The following is a 27,259-nucleotide window of genomic DNA, read 5'->3' on the forward strand; positions in this document are numbered from 1 at the left end:
ATCATGGAGGATCCACACAGGGCAACCTCTCTCTCCAAGAAGTGTCTAGAATCTACCAGAGCAGAGCTGCTCCTGAGAGAGGAGGGCCCAGCAGGCAACTGTTGCCCTGGCCCCAGAGGCATGAATGGAAGCCAGGCTGGGTTTGTTTATGGATGTCTATTTGAGTGATGTCAAAGATACCATTCTCTTGTCTCCTGTGATTTTCCCTCCCAGCCGGGATGGTTCTGTTCAGACTCATCTTCTTGACCTGGGTCTTTCTGAGTCCGAGTTCTTAGATGTAGCTCACGCTGGCTCCCTTTGTGTTGTGCTCCTCCAAGACACAGGCAGTAAAGAAGGCAGAGTGTGACTGAGGGAATGTGGTTTCAGTGGCCTGAGCTGTGGAAGGTAGATGCTGTGTATGCTGTTGTGTGCTATCTCCTTGACATCTGTCTGTCCAGGGCAAGGACAGGAGACACTATCTATGCTGTTGCATGCATGTTATCCTAAATGTTTGTTCAGGGGAGTTGATAGACCTCACAGTGTCATGATCTGCAGGGTCTATCTGGAGCACAGGGCAATATTTGCTCCTCGGAGATCATGCGCTCCTAGACGATGATGTGACAAATGGTTGGTGGAGGTTGGGTGAAGACAGCAGCCATGTGTGAATTGATGCCCCCTTTAGGGCATAAAGGGACTCTGGGATGGGATTTCTCCCACAGGTCCCTCAGAGTAAAGGTGGAAAAGACATTTTCCTTTTCCTCCACGGATGATGTCTTTCTTCAAGCCTGCCTTCAAGAGCCTATCCATTTTTCATGGTTTTTAGAATATTTCCAGAACCTTCTATTAACATATTCCTAATGTCAGTGCTGGACAGAGGTGGGTGAGACAACAGCTGTTACCTTCTACAATGGACAAGCTGTTTGCACAGTCCAGTGTTCCCCTGGATCCCAACTTATCAATGCCTAGAAGCACCCACTTCGCTCACAGCAATGCATGGCCTGTCTTAGAGCTCCGTGAATTGTGATTGTCCCCGGAGGAGGTAAGACAGAGAACAGAAGGAATCAGCTTCCTGTTACACGTACTTTGTCTCCACCCCTCCCTCTTGGAGGAAGGAAAATTGTTCTTGATATATATTTATTTTTGCACTTATAATAGTAGCTCTTGCCCATAGAGGAGTTACCCTCAGTCGATGCCTGAGGTTTAAGATAATACCAAGCCTCTTACATGTTATGTTTTTCCCGTATTACTTGGAGCATTGCCACGAAGTACCAGAGCTGAGTGACTCTTCTATGTCGTGTGCTTTGGTGCCTCCTCTGTATCACCACTTTTGTGATTTGGGGCCACTGTTAAATAAAATGAGAGTTACTTGAATACAGGTATGGAGTGCAGTCTGATAACGGAGAAGTACCAACAAGTACCAATGGGCGGTAGCATCTCATCAGAGAGGCATGGGCAAGGCACTATACATGCTCTGTTAGTTCTTTTTCTCATTGTTGTGGTAAAATGTCTTACAATGAGCAACTTAAGAAAGAGTTGGTTTATTCTGGGTTAAAATTTTAGGATATAACATTTGTACAGGGGTAACACACTGTATTAAATATGTAAGGTCTTATCTACGTGGGTTTGATTACAAAAACTAATAAAGTATTCTCTAAATTTAAAAAAAAATGTTAGGATATAGTCCATTATAAAAGGCTTGGTGTTCTGAATGAGAATGGTTCTTATAGGCTAACATATTTGAAGATTAGGAGGCGTGGCCTTGTTGGAGGAGGCGTGGCCTTGTTGGGGGAGGCATGACAGAGAGCAGACAATAAGTGGGAAGCATTATTGTTATTATTATTGTTATGTTCAGAACTGGGTATTAGGCTCTGTTTCCCGGCATGCATTTCCATGAAGATGCCTCAGTCATGGCCTTCCTCTTTCTCTCCATCCACTCCTCTGATCAGCTCTCCCTCCATTGCACCCTGCTTCCTTTCATTCCTCCTTCCTTCCCTTTATTCTGCCCTCTTTAATTCTTTCCTAAGTCAGGGAATATTCACTGACAGGGTATGTTGTTTCTGCACAGAGCAGATTGAGGTCATTTGACATTTGACCTCTATTGTCCACAAGTCAGCAGCCATCCTGCTGGCCTCTGTCACCTCACCCACACCCTGGGAATGTGTGTCTGTTGCTCTCTGCCCACTCCCTCACTGCTGTCATTGCTATTCAGTGACAATATTCCTGCTTGCCTTTATGCCCCTTCGTCTGACTGAGACTTGGTTTGGTTTCCCTGGGGAAGAATTAGATAGTGTGGCCATAATGAGTTTGTGGTATTATTTCTCTCTCTTGGCCCGTCATGTAGGGATCAGAATGAAGCTGTCATTGCTCAGTGGCCAGAACAGTCCCCAGAAAAAAAATGCAAATAACCTTCCCCCAAGCGGCAGCATTTGGGGCTTAATTGTATTTTTGCTAATCAGGAAAACAATTAATTTGCCGGCTGCCACTTTGGTGGGATGCTTTTCTTTCTTTCTTTTTTCTTTTTTTTTTTTTTAAATATAGGAGGCAGTGTTAAGATGATCCACGTGGTGCCTCTTGATTCAATTCCTCTCTCTCCCCAAGGCAAAGAATGACACCTCTCTGTATCCACGACATCAGGAGTCAGCAGAGTAAGGTGCTACATTTTCTAAAGGAGGCTGGATTGTAGACTCAGTGCCTGCTTCCCAGGGTGTCACCTCTCCCTGACTCTCACAGTAGAAATTAGACTGGGCTACAAGAGTGACAGTCCCATACCCAGAAAGCTCTGGTTTCTACCCCATTGCCTCATTTCCACCAATTCCTTAAAAAGGCAGACATGGTGGGACAAGAACCTGATGCTGGAGGGACCACGTGGCCGGCCTCAGAGAAGTATTAAATACAGATCTGAAGGAATGGAGTTGGGGGAGACAGGACATGATATGCATTCCTGCACAAAGACATTCACTTCCATGACTGATGAGGGCTTCATCCGTGAGATAATATATTACATATTACACTACAACCCCTAAACCCCTGAATGGATGGCCTTCAGGGTAGACATTAGGTTTTATGTTTATCAATCATGTATCTTCAACTCATACAACAGGACCAAAATAGTCCTTGGGACAGAACCCCGGAGGTATGTTAGGGGTGGTCAAGTCTATGAAGTGTGCTCTCTGGGAGATGTGATCTATGTGTTGTTCACTGGGGTACTTGTGGCTTAGAACATTTTGCTGTATAGCAGCTACTCAAATCTGGGTTGCAAGAAGGTGATGGGGCCAAGTTTAATACAGAGATCATAAGCTCCTTGGTTTGAGTGTCCATCAGCCTGAATTTGAGCAGCCTTTGATGCCAGACTGTCTTCTGGGAAACAGCTGAGGAGGTGCCCTCTGATGGGAGAGAGGGGCTTCTTCTGTACAGCAATCAGTGACAAGGTCTTCTTTTAAAAATTAAAATATAATTATTATTATTTCTCTTTTCACTCTTCTTTTTTCAATCCCTCCCATGTCACTCCCTCACATGCTCTCTCCCAAGGTCATGGACTCTTTATCTTCGTTATTGTTACACACACACACACACACACACACACACACACACACACACACACGAATATAAATATAACCTACATTGTTCATTTAGTATTGATTTTAGAGCTGACTACTTGGTATTGGATAACCAAAAAGGGCTGGGCCTTTTTCCCCCGAGGAAGGCTTTTTCTCTTACTCTCAGCATTCCTTACTGGCCTGTAATTATTTGTCTAAGGTTGGGGATTGTGCCACCTCCTTGCCCCCGTGTTAGGTTGTCTATTTTAGGTATTGTTCTTGTTCATGATTTCTTTAGGCAGCCATATTGTTGAAGTATTGTGGATGCAGCTTGTCTGTCATTTCTACGAGACAGCATCTCACAGCAAACTTTCTGGTCTTCCAGTTATTTTTTTTTTTATAATCTTTCCACTCCATGCCTTAGGCATAGGAGTTGTGTTGTAGGTGTAGCTCCTGAGATTCCAGGATCCACTGTTCTCTGCACTTGGACTAGTTGTAGCTTTCTGTAATGGGCTCAGTCTGTGGCAAGGAGAAGCCATTTTGATAGAGTGTGAGAACTAGGCTGATGTGTGTGTGTGTGTGTGTGTGTGTGTGTGTGTGTGTGTGTGTGTGTGTATTTAGAATGCAGTTAGGACTCACGCTGGTCAATAATGGCAGTACTAGGTTCCTCACTGTCCTCCATGACCTCACTAGCCTCAGGTATTTGGCCAGGTTTCACGATCTCTTTCTTATTGAGAGGTCCTTAAGTCCAGTTAGATAGGTGTTGGTCACTGCCAAGATATGGGTGTCAGCATTGCACATTTGCACATACCTTGCCATGCTGGTCATTGTTCTGGTTCATAGGCTTCACAGCTTAGTGTGTCTATGGGACACTCCATGGGAGACTTGCACAACACCCATGCTATGACAGCTAGTCCTCAGAGATGAGGCTTTCGAGTCAGATCTAGCTCCGTTCCTCCAAATCCCGTGTCTGAAGTGCACAGCATCTTCAGCAACAGGAACTTACCTTCAACCCCTGGGAGGCAGGCAGGGCAATTGCAATTTTTGTCTTTAAGTCTACTATGTAACTTTTTTCATTGAATAACTTAGGTACATTAAATCATTTCTGCATGTCTGGGATGAAGCCAACTTGATCATGGTGGATAAATTTTTTGATACATGGTTATATTCTATTTCCAAGTATATTGTTAAAACATCTAAATGTTCATCAGGGATATTGACTTCTGATTTTCTTTGTTGTTGTTGTGTCTTTATCTGGCTTTGGTATCAGATTAATACTGGCTTTACAGAAGGGTTTGGGAAGTGCTCCTTCTGTATCGTATCTATTTTTTGACTAATTTGAGAAGTATTAGCTGTAGATCTTCTCTGAAAGTCTGGTAGAGTTCTGCTGTGAGTCCATCTGGGATTGGGATTTTTATAGTCCTAAAGCTTCTTATTACTGTTTCAAACTCCTCATTTGTCATGGGTCTATTTTAGTTGTTGGATCTCTTTTTGGCTCAACTTTGGTGCTTTGAATGAATCTGTAACTAATTCATTTCTCTTAGATTTTTTTAAATTAATGGTTTTTGATGAAGACCAGGTTTTTAAAGTTTTCTCCTATAATATCCTGAATTTCTTTGGTGTTTGTTGTTGTGTTTGCCTGCTTATTTCTGATTCTGTTAGTTTGGGTTAGCTCATTCTGTCTTTTGTTGAGTTGGACTAAGGGTTTGTCAATCTTGTTTATCTCCTCAAAGAAACAACTCTTAGATTCATTGACTCCTTGTATTGTTTTCTTGGTTCCTATAAATTACTTTGATTTTTACTTTTTGCTACTTCTTGTTATCTACTGGGTTTGGGTTTGTTTTGTTTTTGTCTTTTTTGATCTTTTAAGGTAGGCACTTAGAGCTGTAATTGTTCTGCAAAGGATTGCTTTTAGTGTAAGCCAGAGGTTTGGCCATGTTTTCATTTAGTTACAGGAATTTTAACATTTCTTTTGTGATTTCTTCCTTGACCCATCTGTCATTCAGTAATGAATTGTTTAATCTCCATGAGTTTATGTACTTACTAGAGATTTGTTTGCTAAAGATTTATTTTATTGTATTATGGTCTGAAGATACAGAGTTATTTCAATATTTCTGAATTATAAAAAATATGTCCCAGAATGTGGTCTGCTGAGTAGAAAGCAAATATATATATATATACATAGTGTTTGTATGGAATATTCTATAGATATTTTAAGTCCATTTGTTGTATGATGCCATTTAATATGGATTTTCTCTATTTAATTTTTGTCTAGATGATCTGTCTATTGGAGATAGAAGGTATTGAGATCACTTTCTATTAATAGGTTAATGTCAATATGTGTCTTTAATTCCAGTAATATGACTTTTAGAAACTGAGTACACCGGAGTCTATATGCATATATGTTTAGGATGATGATGTCTTATTAGAGTAGATAATGTTAACTATTCCCTTGATTAGGATAAATTGTCCTTCTTTACCTTTTTTCTGATTAGTTTTAGTTTGAAGTCTATTTGTTGTATGTTAGGATAGCAATACGCGCTTCTTTGCTGGTCCCATTTGACTTTTACTGACTGATTACTTTTGTCAGTCTTTTTACCCTAAGGGGATGCCAAAGCTAAAATGGCTTTCTTGTAGACAAAAGAAAGATAGGTTTTATTTCTTAATCCATTCAACAACTAGCCTGTGTCTTTTGATTGTAGATTTGAGGCCATTAGTATTTAAAGTTATTATTGAAACATGTGTGTTGATTAGAGCTATTCATTTTTTTCTCATTATTTTTAGTTGTACTTTTGTGTTTCAGGAATTATAGCTACATTTGCTTTTCCTCTACAGTTCTCTGCTGTGTTTATTTTTTTGCTTCAGTCCGAAACATTGCCTCTGACATTCAGTTTAGGATTTGTCTTCTGGGTATGAATTCTATTGTCTGTTTGCACTGTGGAAAGAAAATTATTTCCCTTCAATTATGACAGATTATTTTGCTGTCTAGCAGGGTAGGCAGCAGTACTGTACAGTCATAGCACAGGTTACCATAGTCTATGTTGTCATCTGAGGTCTCTTAGAAGGTGGAGTTCATTGCTCCAGATCTTTTGACTTTTATAGCTTCCCTTGAGAATTTTGGTGGCTTTCCTTCATAGGTGACTTGGTTTTCTTTTTTTTTTTTCTTGTTTGTTTTTCTCTTAAGCTTTCAATAGTCTTTCTTTGTTTGGAATATTTAGTCTTTTGACTGGGATATACTGTGCGATATTTCCTTTTCTTCTCTTGGCTAGTTGGGGTTCGGTGTGCTTCTTGTATCTGTATGGCCATGTCTTTTCTTAGTTTGGGAAAGCTTTCCTCTACAATCTTGTTGAAGATCTGCTTTTATGCCATTGACCTGGGATTTGTCTCCCTCATTATTACTAAAGTTAAAAGGTTTGGTCTTTTCGTGGTATCCTATAGTTTCTGTATGTTCCTCTCCTATGTTTGTATGTTTTCATAGTCTTCGTTTGTATAGTCGGACTCCTGACATTCCATCACGTACTTGGTCCATCCTTCTTTTAAGACTTTCTCTTGAATTTTCTAGTTGGGTTGCTGAGGTTTTCAACTCCATCTTCATTTCTCTTTTTATTGGATTATCATTATTATTTTATTCAGCCTTATGTTTGTGTTTTCCTGGGCATCACTCAGGAATTAATTCTCATTAAGTTCATTCGCAAGTTAATTGAGTAGATTCACTGTGGCTTTTTTAAACTCCTAAATTCTTCGATGGTATTTGTGATTATTCTTTTAAATCCTGTGTCCTGGGGTTCATCTGTGTAATCCTCATTGGAGAGCATTTCTATAGGACTGATAGATTTGGGGGTCTGATCTTCTGTATTCCATGTGGTTTTGTGACCAAATCTGAGCATGTGTACTTAGTTGTTACTTCTGGTCTACTGTAAACACAGAAGACTGGGGATAACACAGATGTGTTGCTTGGGTTGGCCTGAAAATTGGATATGGCATAGAAGGGGTTAAGTCAGGTGAACAGGCTGGATTGTCCTGTAGGATGTGCATCATGGTCCAAGCTGGGAGGCTGGGGACAGTGTGGGAAGGGATAACCAGACTAAGTTGGGGCAGTGGATTTGGGACCTGGGACAGATCTGCAGATTGGGGAGGGTGCAGCAAGGAAGGTAAGGTGAAGTCACCAGGCTGGGCCCTGTTGCAAGATGTGCTGCACTGTGCTGGGTCTGGAGGTTGGATGTAGTACAGGAGGGATGAAGTTGGGTCTAAAGGCAAGGTCTATAACTAGGAACAAGGATAGGAGTCAAGAACATGTTCACTGAAGAACTGCCAAATGCCCAGAACAATATGGATGCTTCATGTTGGATCCCAGCTCATGTTTTCCTTAAAATAATTGCATAATTGCATAAAACATTTTTACTGTTGAAAAAACTAGGGCTTAAGGAAGCTAAATGACTTGTAACCACATGGCTGGAGGAGCCAGGCTTCCTATTGCAGACAACTTGAATTCAAAGCTCGTGTGTTCCCTACTTCCACAGAGTGCTTCTTTTGTTCAGTGTTCTGGGCTTTTGGGGTGTGGGGAGGGACTGAATCTGTCATGGGCACAATCCACACCAAACTCCAGGTGCCCACCATCCTTGGATTTGATTCCCAGCTTTCCTCCTCAAGAATTATGAACCTCTGGTAAGCTGCTTAACTCTCAAAGCCTCCGTTTCCACACTTAAAATTATATGCTAATACTGATTTCTTGGAGTTAGTGTGAGAGATACGTGGGTGAACAGTCACGACTGTGTCTGGCCTACTATGCGTTCTGTATAAGTTAAGCTGGCCTAAGGATGGGCTTTGTTCTTGTGTGTTTGTGTTACTTGGATCACCTGCATTCTACACAGTCGTGTGCTCTATAATCTATTCATAAACCCTCTGCTCCCAGGTGCCCTGTTTAGGAAAGTTGCACTTGTAGGCAGGCTCTGCTAAAAGGCTGGTTAATTTTTAACACTGGGATATCACAGTCTCCCCGCTTTTCCCCCCACCACGAACAGTGTGCAAGGCCTTGTTACTTTGCAGGACTTTGATACCTTAACCCCCACACCTCCTAGACACTGTTGTTGGAGGGTCACTGAGTGTGTTAGCTCAGCACTTGAGAAGGGGGGAGGTTAGGGGAGAGTGGGTGAGTCAGCACAGTGCTACCAGAGGATAGTCTCTTTGAAATAGCTTCCTTGTGGGGGCCTGTGGGAATCCCTTTTATCACCCCCTCTCTGTCCTCTCAGGGAAGAATGGAAGGAATTAGGGACCAATAGAGAGGACACAGAGTCACAGAGTCACAGTGGCAGTGGCTAATGCCCTGGGTAGAATCTACAGTGATTGCTCTGGTGGCTATCTGCTTTGGAAAGCATCAAGGAAGCGCGTTTTTTTTTTTTTTTTTGTTTTTGTTTTTTGTTTTTTTTTTTTTTTTTTTTAATGACGTTTTGTTGAAAGGGACTTCCAAATGAGAAACTGTAGCTTCAACAGATCCATGGGAGAACCTCACTGCAATGGCTACTATTTGCACCGCTGTGACAAAGTATCTGGCAAAAGCCACTTACAGAAGGAAAAGTTTACCTGGGCTCAATTTAAGAGACACAATCCATCATGGTGGGGAAGGCATGGTGACTTCTGTGAGTCCACTCCACATGGTAACTTGACTAAGAACAGGAACCCCCAAATGAGAAGTTGTCAGATGGCCTGTGTACATGTCTATAGGGCACTGTTTTTTTTTTTTTTATTTTTTATTTCTATTATTATTTTTTTAATGCTGATTGATGTGAGAGAACCCAGCCCACTGTGGGTGGTTCCCTCCCTATACAGATGGTCACGGACTTATAAGTAAGATAGCTGAGAAATTCAGAGGGAATAAGCCTGTAAGAAGCATTTCCCCACAGCCTCTGCTTCAGTTCCTGCCTTCAATTCTTGGCTTTCCTTGGGACTAATCTGTAAGCAAAACAAACCCTTTCCTCCTCCAGGTTGTTTTGGGTCATGAAGTTGATGCTAGAAACAGAGAAGGAACTGGAACAGCTTTATTGTTGTGTGAACTTTGGGGTATTTGGGGAATCTGGCTGAGTCTCTTTGCCTTTGGATGCCTGGATCTGCATCCTCAACTTTGGAATCAGATCTGTCTTCATGATGTAGGTACAGGATTGAAATTGTCCTTTTGTCACGTATGGAGGAGTGGAAGTTTTGGCAAACTTTCTGTGGGGTCTTTGCCAGTAGCAGATGACAAGAAGGCCTCTCACCTTCCAGTAGACCAATGCTTTCCTGGTTCTCCACCAAGGCAGCCCCACCCTCTAGTGTAAGAAGCCTGTCTTGGGAGTATTCTTAGTTGCTACTACTAAATGTACAATACTGTCAGCCTCTAGGTACAGGGGCTAAGGTGCTACTTCACAGCCTCAGATGCACAGTCTACCCACCACCACCACCATCAGGAAAAGCCAATGGTTTCTGCTCTAGAAAGATGTTCTAGCTAACTGGAGACAACTCAGAAGGATAAAGTGCTGAGCCAAGACTCATTGTACATGAACATGTCTCATGCCTTGTTGACCATTACTATCCCAGAACATTGTCCCTTATACTTCTACAATGGTGGCTATTGAGGTTTGAATGTGAAATCCTCCATGGACTCACTGAATGTTTGAACATTTGGCCCCCCGCTGGTGGCCATGTTGGAAGACTGTGCGATCTTCAGGAGATGGAGAAAGTAGCTCACTGTGGGTGGGGCTTGAAGTTGTGTTGTCCAGCTCCACTTCCTTCTCACCCTCTGCTTCCTGACTGCGAACCCAGTGTGAACAGTCACTTCTTGCCACCATGCCTCTCCCCATCATGATGGACTGTGCCTCTTAAATTATGAAAGAGGGTAAATGTTCCCTTCTGTAAGTGGCTTTTGCCAGATCCTTTGTCACAGTGGTGCAAACAGTAGCCATTACAGTGAGGCTCTCCCGTGGACCTGTTGAAGCTATGGTTTCTCAGTTCCCTCACCTGGAGATGCTATCTAGGCATTGTTCGGATGTTATTTGTGGTGTTTCTTTTTCTGCTTTCTAATTTTACAAAAATTGACTTGAAGTACAGCCTCAGGCTCTTTTTGCCATCAGAAAAGTGTGGGAATGGCTTTAAAGAGGTTCAGCATTCACTGTCACTCTTGGCTGGGCTGGTCTTTAATTTGTTCTGCTTCTGACTAGAGAGAGTGGCATCCTGTCTGCAATCACCTTGGTTGTTCCAGTGACTGAAACTTGGATGTGATGTTTCATGTTACGAACCTGTTAAATTCATTAATTAAGGTCTTCCTGGCTCATGGCTCTTTTTTCTTTTTCTTTTTTTTTTTTTTTTGCTATGGAATTTTCTATGGGCCTTCCCATCCTGCTTCTAGTGTAAATGGAACTGAGGTGGAGATACTGACCAGCAGATCGGAAGACTGGGATTGAGTTCCTAGAGGTTCTCTTAGCTAAATGTGTTGTACTGGACAAGCTACTTTGGTGTTGTGAGTCTTAGTTTTCCTATCCACCCACGAGGTCTAGAGATAAGGGCTTTGGCCAATTTTTCAGGGCCATGAACAGCAATGAATTGAGGTTGTCCAGGATTTGTTAGTAGATAGGTTTCAGAATCATCTGTGAATTATCTCACAACCATGCAGCTTATGTCCCAGACCCACTCACTGAAAATCTTGGAGATTTTAAAATCTGCCTGCCCGATGTGGTGGCCCATTATAGAGGCCAAGGCAAGAGGATCATGAGTTCCTGGTCAGCCTGGGTATCAGAGTAAATCTGATGGCAGCCTGAGCTGTATAGTGAGACATTCTTTCAGACACCAAAGGGCTGGGCTGTAACTCAGCTTCATCTCCAGCGCTTCAACTAAAACTACAACTGCTTTTTTAAGAGATAAGCTTCTTGAGAACTGGAAAATCTCTGTAGTGAGTGTTTTATAGACTAGACAGTACGGTTCCAATTAGAGAGATTCATTTTCCCCCCATTGACAAATCCAGTGGTGGTACAGCACTCTCCTATCCGGCCTGGTCAGATCTTTACATACAGTTTACTACCTAAGCAGATGGTGGCACATCTTGTAGATAGTTCTTTAAAAATAGGACAGGTTCCCATCTGCCTTGGATTGTTCAGGGGCAGCCTACATTTCCCAGAGGAAGAACAACAGGCAAATATCCTCTGAGGGTTCCTTTGACTCTTAGCATCAAGAATGTTTCCTTCAAAAGTAGGGCCATCTGGATAATAGTCATAGAGCCAAGGTGAAAGGTACCACTACACCAAGCTCAGAAAACGAGGGGATCTAGATTCTGTGTGGCCACTATGAGGACAAATCTGGAAAGAGGTAGGGGGAAATGGGAGATTTTTCGCCATTCCTTGGCCAGCATTACAGAAGCATGGTGTGTGTGTGTGTGTGTGTGTGTGATATGTCAGAAAAGGCCTTGCATTATGACACCCATGGTGACTGTCTTAGAGTTTTATTGCTATGAACAGACACCATGATCAAGGCAACTCTTATAAAGGAAAACATTTAATTGGGGTTGGCTTACAGTTTCAGAAGTTCAGTCCATTATCATCATGGTGAATAGTGTGGAAACATGCACGCAGGCAGACATGGTGCTGGAAGAGCTGAAAGTTCTACATCTTGATCCAAAGGCGGCAAGAAGGAGACTGTCTTCTGCAGTAGCCAGGAGGAGGCTTTGATCCTACTGGCTAGACTTTAGATTTTTTTATATATAAAAAATGGTGACCTCTATAGGCTATGTCTCCAGCCTCAGCCTGTCGCCACCAGCCTTGCCTCAGGATGTCCATTCTCTCTAATGTTATTAAGGTATGTGGATAACCCTTTATTCAGAGCTTGGTTTTGCTATTCCATAGCCTTTCTGTTTGGGGGTTAAAAGTCATCCATTGTGGTCTGTGAGAAAAGCGTCAGCCATGGCAGTTATGCTGTGTGTTTTAAACTCTTTTGGGGATGGTCATATGTCTGGGTGTTTAAGAAAGTACTGAAGCAGGGGTTTTTCCTTCAGTATCCTGTGAGGCCAGGTCATCTGTTCATGTACCTGGTCAGCTATCCGACCATTCTTCCCCAACGGGTCACTACTTTCTCTGCCCCACACTGTAAGAGGCTGGAGATCCATGGGGGTGAATTTGAGTAAACTCTAGCACGTTGCTCACTCTTTTTGTGTAGCAAGCCTAAGGGAAAAAAATCAAGGTAAAAATTTAGTTCATCAGTAAATACCTAAATTTCTTTAGAATCCGAGACTCCGACCCTCTGTGCCAACTTTACCTCCTCAGTAATACTTACCATGTTAACACAGGCCTTGCCCATCATTTCTAGTGTCAGGTTCCCAAGAAAAGACAGTGTATGTACCTGGGGCTGTGGTCCTGGGTTAAACAGAGAGCCTGCCTGTTCTTGGATAAACACTCTTCCCCTTTAGATCTCTGCTAACAGGACCCTGTTGTGGGTAAGGTCAGAGAGTTCTTCCCAAATTCACATTAGGAAATGACCAGTGCTGTGTGCTACAAGGTCCACCATGGGCCTGTCCCCTATTCCTACCTATTTGCCATTTAAAAATTAGATTCATCAGGGTGAGTATGTCCCTGTGGGAAAAGAAGGAAGGACTTATTAAGGACAACATCTTCAGGGCTTAAATAAACTATTTAGAGGAGAGAGAGTGAGACAGCCTGGTGTGGAGGGAAGGAGCCCTGGGGAGAAGCCAGAGGACTCAGCAGGAATGCTAATCTAGGGGCTGTCAGTCAGAGAGTCGACAGGCACTGCTCCAGCCTCCAGCCACACAGTCAGTTCAATGACAGTGTTTGGCCTTACTCCAGGGCTCAGGGTCACCTCCCATCCTGTCACTGGTGCCCCAGAAGCTGTACGGTCAGTGGCAAAAGTCTGCGGAGGCTGGGAACATCTTTTAAGGGAGGTGGCAGCAGCCTAGACTGAGGCTTTCCTCAGCTGCTGACCTTCCCCCTCCTCAGTGGGAGACAAGGATCCTGTCCCTAGGAGCTGCAACCTTGATTATAGATGAGTGACACACAGGCATATTTCCTTCTTTTGTTTTTTCTTTTTTAAGGAATGGGAGAATCCATGTATTGTTGGAAATACATTTTTTAATGTTATAAAAGGACTGCATGATGATGGTAAAATATGGATAAACTGAAATTCTTATAAAGAGTAAAAAAATCAAGAGCTTTAATTCCATCCCCAGACCTATCCTCTATTAATACTTTCTAACAAGTGTGTCTTTTCTCCATGCCCCATTTTCTATCTGATAGGCCCCATCATTCCTCCTTGTCTGGCTATATTTAAACACTGTAGAATTCTATTATAGATATATCCTTTTTACTTTACTTCTGCTCAGTTAGCATATTCTACAGCGATAAAAGCAACATCATTTTAAATAGTGGAGACATCTTCTGTATGAGGTTGAGTGGTAGACAGGAATATTGGTTTTGTTTTTTCCACCCCCAGAAGCTCTGCATCTTAATGACTCAGCAAATGGTCTGTGAGCCCACAGCACCAGCATCAGCAGCTTGACAGACATGCAGAATGTTAGGCTTATCCCAGGCCCACCGAGAGAGAGTGTGTGTGGTGATAAGACTCGGGCTAGCACATGGGTATGAAATGTTTGAGAGGTCCAGTTGTGCATCCAGGCACACAGCACAGGTGTTTGTGAGTGTACTTAACTCCCTCTACCCCTACGACAGTTTCTAGCTGGGGTCTGTCTTCCTATCACCCATGTTTTATTAAGATGTGGGAAACAGAGGCACTAATTGCTTCAGCAACTCAGTTGAGATCACAGAACTGAACACTCAAAACCGAAGGAGGTGTCCGGAGCCCAGAGCCCTTGTACTTTGAAGGACTCTGTGCACCTTTCTTTTGTCCCTGGCAGGTTGGACAATCAGCAAACCCTGACTCAGTATTTGTCACATGTGTAAACTTGGACAGGTCAGTCTACATTTAAGTGACTAAAGATTCTTTTCAATACCACAGGTACTGTCTCATTGTCTCACGTACACAAATATGTCAAAAAACACATGTTAGGTATTCTTTTATTATTGTCTTGCATTTGGTCAACTTTCCATAACATGTTTCTCTTTACCATGAGATAGTGGTTAAGGATAAAGAATGACAACTGTCTCCCTGACTAGAGAGAGAAAGCACTTACAGGATGAGAAAACTTTAGATATCTAAAAGTACGAAGGAATGTAGTTATAGGCTGACAAAGGCCAACAAAGCAGAATTTCTGGAGGCCCTGGATTAGTCTTGGTGCATGGCCCATCTGAGCCAGATCTATACATTAAAGTATTGACCTCCAAGGAGATAGTTTGTAGAAGTGGGGTCTTTGGATACTGATTAGGTCTTGAGGTCAGACTAGTGTTTGAAAAGTGGGTCCCAGACAGAGAGCTGTCTGTCCCTCCTCCCCCACCCCCCGCCCCGAGGATGTGAAGACAAAGCAAGGTGTGCCCTTTGCTCTAGAAAGTAAGCTGTTGGTTCACTATGTCTTCCCTGGTCTTGAGCTTCCAGCTTGTAGAACTGAGACAATTCTGCCAGGAACAAGTCTTATGGACTCTGGCATTTTGTGACAGCAGCCTGAAAAGACTTAAGCACAAATCTGCCTTTTAGTAGTCATGATCCTGCCCCTCTGGCTCTTGGAGGGGGGACTCTTGAACAGCCACAGTAGTGGTACTTACACAATGAAGTTCAGTGCTGTTCTTGGTTACCAGGATCAGGGTCAGCCTCTTGGGGCCTGGGAGCTCTTCCTGTTACTGTCCTTAGGGGTGAGAACCAGCCCCTTAGCAGTTCCCCCTCACTCAGCAGTCATTGGCTGACTGGCTAATATTGTTTCAGACTGGGCAACTAAACTGATAAGCAGGGAGAGGTGACACCCCACTGTGTGACTTTTCCTGAAACTTGAACAGACATCTATTTACCCCAATAAAGCCTTGACAACAGACCCAAGAAATAGTTTCACCCAAGACCAGAGTAGTGACTAAAGAATTTAGTAGGGCTGGTTGTATGAGTATGAGCAAGGAGCATGGGTGACTCAAAGGAAAGCCCACCACATCATGGAGGATGGTTCCTGAAATTGGAGCCCTCTGCAAAGTCTGCAGGGTACTTTGAGACTATTCTCTCCTGAGAAAATTGTTGACATTTATACATAATGATATTAATATATAATACACAGTCACACAGTCACAGAGACACACAGTCACAGAGACACACAAACACAAAGACACACTCACATACACACAGACACGGCAATCTTATAAGTCTTGAAACCTTCCTGAGACTTGTACATTTTGCTTAGTTTATGGGCCTGGGAAGTTTGGTGTCTTAACAATTCTCCCTCCAGTAAGAAGTGGCTACGTAATACTCCTGTTACCATCCTCATTAGTGAGGGTGTTCATGTGGCTCAGCTGGGCTTGTGTACGCATCTTTGCCAGGAGAAGAGCCATTTTTACTTTCCATTCTGTTATTTGCTAAGTACTATGATGTCTCCTTTGCATAGGGCACTGTGAAACCTCTTGTTCTTAGGGAATCTTCTTAAACTCACTTTTCCTTCTCTCCATCACTTCTGATGACTTTCATTGACTAGCACTTCTGTTCCACAAATTCAAACTTTCATTCTGGGCCTTGCATCTTGAGATAATGTAGTAGGCAGTAAAACTCCCCTTCCAGCCCTGTGCAAGTTCTGGATCACTGTCCCATCCTCTGATCACTGCAGCACACACCTAACTATTCTCCCTGCCACTCATCTCCTCTCAGTACATTTTCCCTATGGCAACAAGAATTTTCCTTAGCAAATCACATCTGGTCACATGACTGCCTTCCACTGTAGACTCTGCTCTGCCTAAATTCTATGTGATGGTCTGTATATGCTTGGCCCAGGAAGTGACATTATTAGGTGTGGCTTTGTTGGAGTAGGTGTGTCACTGTGGATGTGGGCTTAAGACGCTCACCCTAGCTGCCTGGAAGCCAGTCTTCCACTAGCAGCCTACAGATGAAGATGTTGAACTCTCAGCTCCCCCTGAACCATGACTGCCTGGATGCTTCCAGGCTTCTGCCTTGATGATAATGGAATAAACCCCTGAACCTATAAGCCAGCCCCAATTAAATGTTGTTCTTATGAGAGTTGCCTTGGTCATGGTGTCTGTTTACAGCAGAAAAATCTTAACTAAAACACTGTGATATTCAAATGAAACCTTTGTTGTCTGGCTCCTATGGTCTCCTTGTTCCTTCTATTTTCATGTTCCACATTACTGATGAGTGTGGGTTGTTTTAGAGAAAGGCTGGGTTTAAATTGTTCTGAAGATTTTCTAATTTTGAACTCTTTTGAGAATGTCATTGTTCCCTTTCCATCTAACTGGCAAACTCCCACTTCTATACCTAGCTGACATAGCACTACCATGACTCTCCTCAGAGTGGTCCCATACCAGCTGCAGTTTTCCCACAATTCCATTAACCTGTCTGTAGAGCCTTTTATAAAAATTATCACTAATATTTCTAGTTCTGACACCAGACTACTGCCAGTTACAGGACAGTTAGCCTTTTATTTTCCTAGTTTCTTTATATGTCAAGTTCTCATGGAGTTATATGGGAAGACAAATTATAGTTTTGACTTCTTGAGAAGATGGACACTGGTCTGGGAAAGAGTCTGAAACATTGAAGTAAAGAAGTAAGAAGGGTGGGCCTTTATTATTTCTGGAGGAAATAAAGTTCAAGAAAATGGTGCCATTCTCCTGGTAGTTACTTATTGAGAGACCTGCCTGAACTCTTGGTCTAAGTTACTTCAAGTGGAATTCAGATCACTCCTTTATATGTCTCCCATGTAAAGCATTCTTTTTTAGAGCCTGTTGTTTTCATTTCTTTTTTGAATTGAAAACAGATTTTTTTTTAAAGAGAAAGTAGATCTTATGCTGTCTATCCAAATTTGTTCACTCTAGCATTTTATCTCATTTGCTATGTTACATCTTTTTTTAAAGATACATACACAACCAACATTTCTTTTTTGGAAACATGTATGAGTAAGCCTCATGTATAACATCCATTTACGTTTTCATAATTTAACATGTATTTCCCAAAAATGTATTTTCCCCATAACCTTATCACAAAAACTGAAACAAGACACCTAACATTGGTGTGCCATTGACATTTAATGTCTTATTCATATTATTTGTATTATTTTTTTCTTTTCTTTTTTTTCGGAGCTGGGGACTGAACCCAAGGCCTTGCACTTGCTAGGCAAGCGCTCTACCACTGAGCTAAATCCCCAACCCCTATTTGTATTATTTTTAAAACACTATTTTTTATTGTTAATGTTTTTGTTGCTGCTGCTGCTGCTGCTGCTGCTGTTGTTGTTGTTGTTGTTGTTGGTGGTGGTGGTGGTGGTGGTGGTGGTGTGTGTGTGTGTGTGTGTGTGTGTGTGTGTGTGTGTGTGTGTGTGTGTGGTGTGGTATGGGGCATGCATATCACAGTGAACATTTTGAGGTAGAGAGCAGTGTTTTAGTGTTAGTTCTCTCCTTTTACCTATTTGTCTATTTCAGGGATTGAACTGAGGCTGACAATCTTGCGAGGCAAGGTCCTTTACCCAATGAGCCATCTTGCTGACCCATATTCCAATTTTATCAATAATCTCAGTAATGTCCTCTAAAATGTGTCTTTTTTCTGATCCAGGATCATACATGTCAGGAAATTATGTTTTTTCTTTCTTTCTTACAGTCCTTTTTCTTTGTATATTTTACTGTTTTTTTAACAGTGATATTTGTAAAGAGCCTTGATATTTATAAAGAGCAAAACTACCTAATTTGTAGAATGTCTCTAAATTTGGGCTGTCTGTCTGTCCCTGTGGGTCAGGGATGACACAGGTATGAAGTTGTGCTACATCTCCATGGGAACACAACGTCTTGGTAAACACAGGACATGGGTTGTCCCACTATGGGTGCCATTCTCTTTGATCCCTTTGTAAAGTTGGTATTAGCCAGTCTTCTCTTAAAAGAAGCCTTCTTTTCCTCTTTTGTTTTTCCTTTTGTATTTCACAAGAAATGTGTGGAAGAGAACTTTGAAGCTGTGAGTATCTTGTCACTCAACAGTGGTCACCTTCAGCTGCTTCTTCCAGCCCTAAACTCTTAAAACTTTGCCTTGGGGAAATTGTCTGCTCTGAATGATAGTAGTGTCAGTGTGGCTAACACAGGGCCACCCTATACTGTGGTCCCACATTCTGTGGAGGCAGTAGAGGTCAATGGTCTTGGTCACCCCTTGATAGTCATCCCACCTTTGAATAGGGTTCTTATAGATGGCTTACCTATACCACAGTGTAAGGAGTTCAGTGTCTCCCCTCCTGTCCATCCTAGTTAAACAATATATGTGTGTTCAGTTAGATTCAATCTGTCCTCTGAAATGTCCATATGTCTGATGCCTTGACTCATTACCATGACTTCCAAGAATGATTACTTGTCAACCACCCTTTCTAACACAGTCTTTCAAGCTACTTTTCCAACCAGCAGATCACACATAGTTTCTAAGTTTAGACCTCAGTCAATGTGCAACAGCCAAGTTCCCACTCATGTTAGGAATGAAAGACAAAGGACGTTGTAGATGCTTGTGCAAGCTTACCCTCAGCAGTAGTAAAGTTTGCCTTGCTGAGACAAGTCCATCTGAGGGGTGGCCTATGGAGCTGTGATCCCAACCTTTTCTCCAGAAACAGTACTGCTCAGTTGGCTGCATTGCAGAACTCAGAACTCGCTTTCTAGAGGACAGAACCACCTTGGACCAAAGAAGCACATCTACCCTAGAGAACTGTGGGAACAAAAGAATGTTAGCTTCCGGGCCCCAGTCACTGAGCCGCCGCCCAGGACTCAGCTGCCTCCCCCTCGAGCCCCCTCGCTTCCTGACGCTCCGTCCTCCTCCCTTCCCCCCCACCCCCTTTCTCCCGAAGCCGCCTTCCACAGGCCGTTTCCACCGAAGAAAAGGAATCATATCAAAGGAATCATATCGTATGTCCGCTATCCAGAACCTCCACTCTTTCAACCCCTTTGCTGACGCAAGTAAGGGTGATGACCTGCTTCCTGCTGGCACTGAATTATATCCATATAAGAAATCAACAGAGAAACGGCAGGAAGACCCTTACAATTGTCCAAGGGATCGCTGATGATTATGATAAAAAGAAACTAGTGAAGGCCTTTATGAAGAAATTTGCCTGCAATGGTACTGTAATTGAGCATCCAGAATATGGAGAAGTAATTCAGCTACACGGTGACCAGCACAAGAACATATGTCAGTTCCTGATAGAGATTGGACTGGCTAAGGACGATCAGCTGAAGCTTCATGGGTTTTAAGTGCTTGTGGCTCTCTGAAGCTTAAGTGAGGATTTCCTTGCAATGAGTAGAATTTCCCTTCTGTCCCTTGTCACAAGTTAAAAAACCTCACAGCTTGTATAATGTAATCATTTGGGGTCCGCTTTTAACTTGGGCTAGTGTTAACTCCTTCATGCAATAAACTGAAAAGAGAAAAAAGAAAAAGAAAAAGAAAAAGAAAAAAGAAAAAAAAAGAATGTTAGCTTCCAGTTCTACCTGCATCTCAGAATGTTGCCCCATGGGAGGGGCCAGATGTTGGAGGGTGAACAAGGACTTGTGAATCAGAGAAGAAGATTCATGTAAAGGAGGTAGTGTGTGCTAAAGTGAAGCTTACAGGCATACATCTGAGGTGGTGTTGGTAGAGTGGTGATTGATCCATGTAGGCCGGTGTATTTGAGATTAGGAAAGAAGCTGAACCAGCTTTTTCTGAGTCCTTCCTTGACACATAGAAAAATGTTGGCATTGTCTGGCATCATCCTTTGGAGTGGACACAACCAAGATTTTAAAGAAAAGCTTGGGCATCATGAAGTTTGAATATTAGCCTGGTGCCCAGGCAAGCAAGGGAAGATGAATGAGGGAGAAGAGATAGGGATCTGATACGGGGGACCTCATGGAGTCAATGGGGTCAGGATGAGGGATTGGAAGGCAAATGACGAGAGGTGAACCAGTAGGTTTAGTTGACTAGCTTGATGGGCTGTGAGGGGAAGTAGTGTTGAAGGTGAATCTTTGATGATCCTGAACATGTCTCTCTAGGGAATGGGCAGACAGTCGGCTGTGTTACAAAGATTGGGGTAGGAGACAAGTTTAAGGTTGGGACTAGTAAATCCAATCAATGATCCTCACTCCCACAATGTCTATGGTTCCTCTGCTGTGTTGTGCTTGCCTAAATTGTATGCCCCACAGCATTGTCTCCCAGATACCCAGGCCTCCTTCCTTGAACTGTCTCCTGAAATCTCAGGTAACCTGAGGTCAGTACATACAAACAGACAAAAACTGCTCTCTCAGAATTTCCGAGCTGGCAAGATGCTAATTGCCTGGTACCTGGCTCTACCTTCATAGGCTACCTTTGATTCTGGCTTAGCCTCCCAGGGAAAAAATGTCAAAACAAAACAGAGGGTCCTATTACAGTGGCATTTCTCCTAGAGAGATGGCCTCAGAGTAGGGCCTTCTGAAATGGAACACAAGCTAGGTTTCAGTTCATGTACATCCCTACATGTGTATACACTGCAGTTTAATTGTGGCCTTTGTTGCTCCTACAGTGTCAAGTGCCTGTAGGACTTAAGGAAAATGAAGGGTTTCTAGGCTCTGTTCTCCAGGCCTGCTGGTTGTGCATCCCAGCCCTTTCTGCTATTCTTAGTTTTTGTATTGTGTAAACAATTCCTTCCCTACATATTTCTGGGTTCATGTGACCCAGCTTCTTGCACATTCTAACAGGAAAAGGGCACTCAGTGAAGGGAGAGTTGGAATCCCTCCTCCTCCAGAAGCATTTACTTCCCCAAGTGTTTTTCTGGCAATGGGGGTAGCCCACTGTACCCTCTTATAACCCCTGCTATTGCCTGTAGATGGCCTCACATTTTCTTGTAGACAGCATCATAGCCAATAGTTAGAGGCAAGTCCTTGGGTTTAAATTTTAATTGATAAAACAAAGCAAAGTTATGAATGAAGTTTTTCAGCCCTACTAGCTGCCTTGGCAATGCTTCTTAGCCACATGAGGCTGCTGTAATGTCTTGGACTGTGTAGATAGGAAACAAGCCCATCATATCAGGAAGGTCTATAGGACAGAGCTGTCTGCTTGCTTGCTTGGTTAGGGTGCATGCAGAATATGGGTGAAAGCAAGTACCCCAGAGCAGTGTTTAGAGGTCAGAAGACAACTTGGTGGAGTCAATTTTCTCTGCCTACTTTTATGTGGGTGCTAATGACCTAACTCACATGCATGGCAAGAGCCTCTGCCTGCTGAGCTATCTCACTGGCCTGGAGAAGCAGAGTTATGAGGTCTACAATCACTCATTAACATGGAGCTTCTCAGAGGCTCCGAGTCCACCAGGTATAGGATGAGAAATGTGTATTTCCTGTGGGATCATGATGCCTGTATTCTTTGGCACCTCATGGATGCTTAAGGTGACCTAGATGAGCTGTTTAGGAAAACTGACCTCCTAAAAGAATCCTTTGCAATATTCATCCCAACATTCTTAGCCCAAGGCAAGCGTATCCAGGGGCTTGGGGGCATGTACTTACGTCAAGGTGTTTCCTTCTTGTCCATTACAGAGTAAACAAGGCACTCACATTCCTTGGCATTTCTAGGGCACATCAGAGACTGGCCCTTGCATGGCACTTGGTTATGGGGCCATCTTCACTGTCGCATGTGAATGTTACCTTCAGGTGCCCATCATAGCTGCTCTCTGAGTATCAGAGTACCTGCTGTCAAGTCCTCCCTATTTTCTCTGTGAGATGTCCAAAGCTGTGGATTGTTGGCAAGGATGCATGGCAGTCAAGACCAGTTCTGACAGCTGCCCAAAGTCCAGCTTTATTCTAGAAACCCAAAGCTTCTGAACTGTATGTAACTGCAGGCTGAAAAGCAACACGCCACTCTGGGGGCAGGCCATTGAGATGAACAAATTGGATGATATGGGGGGTCTCTAAAGGAGACTTGGCTGCACTATGAACTGATTGATGTATTGGATGGGGTGATCCTCCTGCTTCTCCTGAATTTTTCCTCCTTTCTCTTATGAAGATTTAACAGAGGAGACTTTGTCTCCCTTCCACCATCCTCTAGTCGCCATAGCATTAGCTCTGTGCTCTCGGTAACCCACCCCCTGGCCTTATGAGACTGGCTTTTCTGAGCACAGCCTCAACTGAGACCAAGAAACAGAACAATACTCACAGGCAGTGTGTCTTTCTGTGGAGACAAGGGTCTGTAGAAAACTCCTGCCTTCACCAGCTTCTCTACCTGACTTGGCAGCCACAGAGTCATGAAAAGGCCATTGCAGGAGGCAAAGCCATCTTGTTCTTACTCCTGCATCTTGGAGTCAGAGAAGGGTTGGTTAGAGTTTATCCCGTGGTAGACACAGTCCTTCTAGAGGACTCCTGTCTTCATCACCACCTCATAATCTTTAGAATAGGGAAGACAGACACATCCTTACCTGAAGAATCAGCCTCAATGTCAGGCTAATGTGTTAGAGGACAGAAAATGGACAGTGAGTCATGATGGCAGAAAGAAGCAAATATTTCTTGACAAAGAAAGCGTAGAGGAAAATTGGTAGCAACTGATGCGGTAGAATTTTAGAAATAACGTTTCTGCTCAAAATTGCTCCATTTGAATCTGATAAGATCCAAAAGACTCCCATTAGAGATTCATTATTTTGGCCACATATTTTGTCTTTTAAATGAAAATATTTAGGAACAGGCCTTTTTGTTGAGCATAGAATGGGGTGTATAAAAATAGGGCACAGGACCAGCAAGATAGTATAGTGGGTAGAAATGCTTGCCTCTCAAACTGTGTGACCTGAGTTTGACTCCTAGATCTTGTAGTGAAAGGAGAGAACCAGATACTTGAAGTTGTCCTCTGATTTCCATACATGTAACATAGGATATGCATGTACACACACACACACACACACAAAGAAGAAGAAGAAGAAGAAGAAGGGGGAGGAGGAGAAGGAGGAGGAGAAGAAGAAAAAAGAAGATGACAAATAGTTAATTGCATTTTAAAAACAGGAGAAGTAGTCTAGGATACATTTCCATTAAAAAGTTGACCACGGTTACAGAAAGGATCTTAGTACACCAAGACTAATTTTTTTTGTATGTCCCAGTTTCACACAGGTTTGGTTCCAAGTAGGTGATCTAGATTGAGTTCCTTGATTTATTAGGCAACCAAGGTCAAGGCTAAAATACCTTACTTTCCCACACCTCATCTTGCCACAGTCAGTCAGGAACAGAATAGGAATGACCCTCGGAAGCAGTGGGGTCCAATGCTCCTCTTCTAGTCAGTACTCATCTTCCCTATGACAGAGTTCAGCTTCAAGGACACAGTCTGTCTGCCTGTGCCCAGCATGTAATGCAACAAAGCCCACAGGACAGACTGAACACAGGAAAATCCATGCTTACCACTTTGGATATTTTCAGCACAAAGAAGAGCAGGAAACCAAATAAATGTTTGTTAGATGATAAGATTTTATAAGTAGTTATAAAGCAAGAATTTTGGTGGTAGTAGGAAGAGTGGTTTCAGGTCAGTGAATATCTACCTGTCCCTGTTGCTAAGGAATCTCCTTCCTTCCACTGCTATTAACTCATTCACTGTCGTTATTCACTGTTGCTGGTCTTGACAAGACACCCTTCAACTGATGAAAAGGGACTGTCTCTCCTGCTAGTCTCTTTCAATCAGTTGGAATATTTTTTTGAAGATACCTTACTGTTGCTACTGTTGCTCTAACATTTCACTGGCCAAGACTATATGTGTGTATGTCTCTCTGTGTATGTGTGTGTGTGTGTGTGTGTGTGTGTGTGTGTGTATGTGCACATGTGTATATCTGAATGTGTGTATGTGTACATGTGTATTGTACACGTGCATGTGTGCATATATATATATACACACACATATATACATATATATGTAATCTCACATGACTCTTCTTGAACCAATAGTGAGAATGAGAGAATGAGTAGAATGAGATTACTATGGGCTAATCAAGAGCCAGGGAAGGTAATGGGCAGAAGATCACTTTCCCCAACTGATGGTCTCATAGAAAGCACAAATATCAAGACAACAAGAGGGACAACTGTGTGGGCAGTGAATGGTTCCTGCTCTGTCAATGTCAGTGATCTAGAGACAGAGGCAAACAGACACTTACTTGGTCTCTTTGGACTTTGCTTGAAAGCTAGGAAAGAAAATATCTTCATGATAATTGAAGAGCATAGAGTCCCAGGATGGCTTCAGTCCCTAGATGGGTGCAGCAGAGAGGCACTGAGAGGAACTGCACAGAGCTGTGATAGGAAGTTAGATGCAGAGAGAGGAGCAATGGGACTTCCAGTTTTAAATATGAATCCCAGAGATTAAACTAGCTTCATGTAGGCTGTCAGAAAAGGGGAATAGAAATTCCAAGTGAGCCAACCGAGGCAGAATTCGAGAATCAGTCATTTCCACAAGGGATGGGTGTGTATGATATTTGGGTCTCATTTGAGATGGGATCATCTCCAGTGCCCATCAAGCCTGCAGAAGTAAGATGTTTCTTGTTTTAGGAATAGATTAGTGATGTTCACCTTGAGAAATGGAGCCACAGGCAGAGAGCAGTAGAGGACAGCTCCCTGCTTCTTTTAGTAGAATAATTGGTTTCCTCAGGACCAAGGACAGCTCTTTGGACTCCAGACAGAGTTTGTTTACAAAAGAAGTCATTCCACCAATGGAGAGAAGTCTTTGTGCATCTCTTGGTTCTGTTTCTTCATGAAAGAGAAAGATCTTTATGAAAGATCAGCCAAATTTATGAAGTCCAGTGTTAGGCTGGATTCTGACTAATGGAATTGTCACTTTTTCTAGGCATAGGCATGCTTCTATAAACTTTAGAGTAGACAGGGTATCTATGACCAGTTGGTTCTTGGGGCCTTTATCATATAGTTTCACATTGCCACTGTGTGGGCAGTGCCCTAATCAGATGTGACTTATAGAAACATGAATAAAATACAGGGCTAAGTATTTTATGTCATTGTGAAGGTCCCATTAAAAGTCATTGAGAAATGCTAGATAGTGACATTAAAACCTTTCTTGACACAGTGTCCCATTATACAGATGGCAGATATGTGAAGCCAGCCCAGAGATCAGGTCCCACTACTGATCAAGAGCTTTGCCTCTTGCCCTATCTCTGCACATTTACTTAAGACAGCAAATAGCAGCAGGCTGCAAAAGTCAGCCATTTGGTGGATGACTGGGCTGGTTCTTTGCAGAGGAGGGAGAAACAGCAGAGTGCTTAAAAGCAATTAGTTGAAGCAACAAAAAAAAAAAAAAAACAAAGGGAACAACACAGAGGTTATTATGCAAATGTGTGTGGCCATTCACCACCATTCTGCCATGGGGAGCTTTGTGGTAGATGCAGAAGTTTTGGCCCCTTCCCATCAGCACAGTTGTCTTTCTCCCCAAGTCCCCTGATCATATTAGCAATAGGCTATATGATCAACTATCTCTGCAGGAGGTGGGGACAACCGGACAAAGACCCCACTCTCGTGGTTCACTTCAGTACTCTTTGACCTGGCCTTAGTAAAAAAATGCAGCGGAAAGAAACCTTTCCCAGGGGTCTCTTCTGGGTAAGGTAAAATTGGATTGTGTTGCTGTCTGTGGTCCTGAACAAGAGGGCAGTGGAATTGGATTGTATTGCTGACTGTGGCCCTGAACGAAAAAAAAAATTGAGATGTTTTCTTTTGGAAAGGGTGTGTGTGTGTGTGTGTGTGTGTGTGTGTGTGTGTGTGTGTTTGTGTGTGTGTGTGTCTGGACACACCCCACCCACACACATGTAATTTTAACTTAATTTTATGTGCGTATCAGTGCTTTCACACATTTGTGTGCACCATGTGAATGCCTGAAAAACTCTTAAAATGAGCTCATTTTATCCAGACTCTGCTATTCACAAGCTAGGTGACCTTGACCTTGTCTCTTTAGGGACATACTGTTTCTTGGCTTTAGTAAGCTGTAGGGAAAGCTGGCACTGCTACCTCTGTGCGGATGAAGCAGTTTTACGTGGCAGAGTATAACTCCTAAATTCAAGAGTCACTGTTGCCATCATGAGTGCCCCCACCTGCTTGTATCTGGATTGAAGCTCTCTTGTCTTTCTGCATTGTACAAGACAGGCTGACTGGTAAGACAGGGAGCTCATTGCAAAGCTTCTGTGCATTTCTGGGGACTCATGGCCTTGAACACGGTGTGTGTGTGTGTCTGTGTGTGTGTGTGTGTGTGTGTGTGTGTGTGTGTGTGTACATAAAGGCTTCTGGCTCACTCCAGAGTTGTCCCAATATCCTGGAATAGCCTTTCCCTGCCTTCCTTCAGCTGAGTCAATCTGGGTTTAAAAGAAAGGGGTGCACTGATTTTGGTTTCCTGCAGCCAGTGCTTTTAGGACCTCATCCCTTTGTCCACCCCACCTCCCCATTACCTCACAATCTACTGCACCTCCATTTTTCTGATCTGATTAAAGTCCTTTGATTTTTTCCCCCATTCTCTAGGGGAGGCCAGCCTGTGTGGCAGGTTAATCAGAAGGAAAGGCTTGATGAGCTGCTAAGAGGTTGATTTGTAACTCCTCTTGAATGATGCTTTCTGACAGAGGCCTTTTGGAGGCAGCGCCAGGAGAAGTGTGCAGGCAACAGTATGGTGCCTCCATTGAGATGGCAAAGTTGACCCTGGGCATGACCCTGTGGGGAAGC

The 27,259-nt window shown here is 43.0% G+C and overlaps 1 protein-coding gene and 1 pseudogene across 5 annotated transcripts in view; both read left to right on the forward strand.

The window, feature by feature from the left end:
- Positions 1 to 27,259, forward strand: part of LOC134486747 (uncharacterized) — a 281,727-nt gene that overhangs the window by 223,274 nt on the left and 31,194 nt on the right. The window lies entirely within an intron of this gene.
- Positions 19,504 to 19,923, forward strand: Eif1-ps3 (eukaryotic translation initiation factor 1, pseudogene 3; annotated as a pseudogene). The gene has a single exon (XR_015686438.1). The product of XR_015686438.1 is annotated as a eukaryotic translation initiation factor 1, pseudogene 3, transcript variant X2 (transcript).

The sequence above is a fragment of the Rattus norvegicus genome, chromosome 4, assembly GCF_021556685.1.
Source record: "Rattus norvegicus strain SHRSP/BbbUtx chromosome 4, alternate assembly SHRSP_T2T, whole genome shotgun sequence".
NCBI lineage: Eukaryota > Metazoa > Chordata > Mammalia > Rodentia > Muridae > Rattus > Rattus norvegicus.